The 4,000-nt window shown below is 28.7% G+C and overlaps 1 non-coding gene across 1 annotated transcript; it reads left to right on the forward strand.

Annotated features, from left to right (window-relative positions):
- Positions 1-1,664: 1,664 nt before the first annotated feature.
- Positions 1,665-1,736, forward strand: TRNAA-AGC. Its single transcript has one exon. It is a non-coding gene; the product is annotated as a tRNA-Ala (tRNA).
- Positions 1,737-4,000: the final 2,264 nt, after the last annotated feature.

Here is a 4,000-nt window from a genome sequence, read left to right on the forward strand (position 1 = left end):
CCTATCTGAACATCATTATGATTATTTTAATTTTAGTAAGTCTTGAAAGTCCTCCAGTTTTGCTTTTCTTTTGAAAATCATCTTGTCTTTTCTTGGCCCTGTGCATTTCTGTATACTGTTAGAAACAGTTTGTCAAAATGCCAACCCAAGAAAAAAATAACAACTAGAATTTTTACTGGGCTTTTGTTGAATATATCAATCAATCTGGGGAGAGTACACATATTTATAGTATGGAGCTTTCTAATTCATGATTATGGAATAGCTTCCATTATTTATCATTTCAATAATGTATTATAGGTATTATATAGTGATATTGAACATTTTAAAGAGTTTTTTTGGTATTTAGTATTTGAGATATTATTTTGAACTTTATCCTTTAAAAAACTATCATGCTCTAATTATTTGTTGTGGTATACAGAAACACAATTATTTTTTAATATTGACCTTGTATACAGAGACCTTGCTAAATTTCTTACTAATTCTGATGGTTTCTTCCTGGATTCATTTGGATTTTATAGGGTATAAAATCATGTTATCTAAAAATAATGGAAAATTTGTCTTTTCTTTTCCAAAGTTAGTGAATTTTATTTACTATGTAATTTTTAATTTTAATGGTTAGCACCACCAGTAGAATATTGTATAGAAGGGATGATAGTGGTATTGTTGTCTTAATTTAAATCTCAGGGTGAAAACTTTCTATATTTTGTTATTTAATATAAGTTTGTTGAAAGGTACTTTATCAGAACAAGGAAGTTACCTTTTTTGATTAGTTTGCTAAGGATTAAAATAGTGTGACTTTTATGCAAAGTGTATTCTACTTCTCTTGAGAAGACTGTATGATTTTTCATCTTTATTCTGCTATTGTAGTGAATTACAGATTGAATTTAAATATTATACTAACCTTACATTTCTAGAATCATGACACTTTGTTGTATTATCCCTTCAATATATTGCAGCATTAAGTTGCTGATATTTTAAGATTTTTCATCTATGTTCATCAGAGACATTTTTCTATAGTTTTCTTTCCTTGTCTTTGTCAAGTATTTATATAAGATTTTATTCAACTCATAAAAAGTTGGAACTTTTGCCCCTTTTATATGAATTCTGGAAGAGTTTGGGTGAGACTGGTATTTTTAAATTTTGGTCCTAGAGATAGATTTCTTTTTTTAGGGAGATTTAAAATTATAGACTCTATTTCTTACTGTGTTGGTTATGTTAGATTATTTTTCCCCTAAGATTTACTATCCTTTTTGTTAATGGTATAAAGTCCATAAAACATAATTTTTATCTTTTTAGTATTTACAGGATTTATAGTGATACATTTTCATTCCTACCATTAGCAATAATTCTGGAACAGTCCAGTTAGAGACTGCCTAATTTTTATTAGTTTTTTTAAAAAACTAAAGAACACTCTTGTATTTTTGAGTGTTTATTTTTTTATTCCATTAATTTGCTGGTTAAAAAAAAGACCAAAACTCTAAACTTCCAAAGATGGGTAGTTTGATTCTGTCTCAGTCTTTTGTTTTATATGCATTTAAGACTGTATATTTTTCTTTAAGCATTGTTTTTGTTACATTCCACAATTTTTGATAGATACTATTTTCATTATCATTTGGGTCTAAATATTTTCCAGTTACCCTTGTATTTTTAATTGGGGGTTGGGGGAGGGGATAGCTCAGTGGTAGAGTGCATGCTTAGCATGCATGAGGTCCTGGGTTCAATCCCCAGTCCCTCCATTAAAAAAAAAAAATGAACCTAATTACCTCCCCCCACAAAAAACAAACAAAAATTAAATGTTTTTTTGGGCCCATGATTTATTTCCAGATGATGTATATGTATGTTTCTTGTTGTATTTCTTCTTTGTCTTGATGCCTAACTTAATTCTGCTGTTGGCATCTTATGAATGCATACAGTTTTTAAAAACATTTGAAGCGTGCTTTGTGAACTAATATCTCAACAAATATGGCCATTTGGTAAAAATGTGTATTATCTATTGTTGTCTGCAGTGGTCTATATATGAAACTAATGACAACTTTTTATACTGTTTTGTTGAGATCATTCATCTTTTCTGATTTTTGTTCTGCTGTACCTAGTTGTTAAAAACAGAGAGAGTCCCTCCACTGTAATTATAGATTTGTCTGTTTTTCTTTTTAGTTACATATTTTGAACCCACAACACTGTTGCAGTCAAACTTAGAATTTTTGTATCTTCTGATGGATTGTTATGTGATTTTGCTCCTGTATAGCAATGTGTCTTGCCAGTTTTGTTACTATTAGTATAATGACATCAGCTTTATTTTGGGTAGTATTTGCATGGTGTTTCTTTTCTATCCTTTTTCTTTCAAAATTTCTCTGTCATGTATTATTTAAGATTTTTTTGGTAAGAGGCATATATATATTTTAGTTTTTTAAAAACAAGTCTGACAATCTTAGTCACTTAATTTGAGGTATTTTAATGTTTTACATTCAATATAAGTACTAATATATTTTTGAGATAATGATGGATTTGATCTGCTAATTTTTTAGTACGTTTGTGTCTATGTTCATGAATGATATTAGTTTACAGTTTTCTTTTATAATAATGCCTTTCTCAGGATTATGTTGGCCTCATAAAGTGCATGGGAAGTACTTCTTTCTCTTCTATATACTAGAAGATTTTGTATAGACTTAACGTTATTTGTTTCTAAAATGTTTGGTAGAATTTTCTAGTGATGTTATTAAGGCTTAGAATTTCCTTTCTTGGAAGGATTTAACTACCATAAATTTTATTAATTAACGTATGCATTTTCAGATTATCTGTTTCTTTTTGTGTAAACTTTGGTAGTTTGTTATCTTTTGAGAAATTGATTCATTTCCTCTACCTGTTTGAATTTATAGGCATACATTTTTTATAATATTCTTTTATTATCCTGCTAATATCTGAAGGGTCTTTGAAGATGCTTTCTCTTTCATTGCTGATATTAGTACATGTGTCTACTTTTTTGGACATTTTTGCTAGAGGTTTACCAATTAAAAAAATTGTTTTCTTTTGATTTTCTTGATTTTGCTGTGTTATCTTTTTGTTGTCATTTTACTTGATTTCTGCTTATATATTTATTCTTTTTCTCTGCTTGCCTTGGGTTTAATTTGTTTCTCTTTGTCTAGTTTCTTAAGGTGAAAGCTTAGAAAATTGATTTGAGATGTTTCTTTTTTCCTAATGTATGCATTTATTGATATAAAATTTCTTCTAAGCTCCATTTTAGCTGCACCCCACAATTTTGATATATTGTGTTTCATTCATTTAATTCAAATTATTTTTTAATTTTCTCTTTGAGTTCCTCTTTGACCTATGGGTTATTTAGAAATGTGTTGTTTTCAAAATATTTAGGTATTTTTCCAGATATCTTTTGATTATTAATTTCTAGTTTAATTCCCTTAGAGTGAAAAAGAATTTGTATGGTTTAATTACTTAAAAATTGTTAGGATGTTTTATGGCCCAGAAAATAGTCCAGCTTGTAAATGTTCCAGTTGTGCTTGAAAAGATTGTATACTTTGATATTTTCAGGTGGAGTATCCTATAAATATCAATTGATCAAGTTAGTTGATGGTATGGTTTAGGTCTTGTGAATCCTTATTGATTTTATGTGTACTGGTTTAAGTGACTACTTAAAGAGAAATGTTGAAGCCTCCAATTATAAACATACATTGTTTATTTCTGCTTATTTCTTCTCATTTTTGTTCCATATATTTTGGAGTTGCTTAGAAAGGTGCATGCACTATTAGTATTAATAAGATTCTTGGTGAATTGAACATTTTATCATTATGTGCTTTTCTTCTTACCTTTAATAATATCCCTTGATCAAAAAACTGTGACTTTGTTACTATTGAACAGTGGTAAAAGTTCTAAATCTCTATTCTGCCTCCTCTGACACCACCTAAGCCAGGGTGTCAACAAACACTAACAAGGAGATGACACAGATGTTAGATTTTAAAGCAGTCATGATAAAATTTTTTCAGTGTGT

This window comes from Camelus ferus, chromosome 5 (genome assembly GCF_009834535.1).
Source record: "Camelus ferus isolate YT-003-E chromosome 5, BCGSAC_Cfer_1.0, whole genome shotgun sequence".
Lineage (NCBI taxonomy): Eukaryota > Metazoa > Chordata > Mammalia > Artiodactyla > Camelidae > Camelus > Camelus ferus.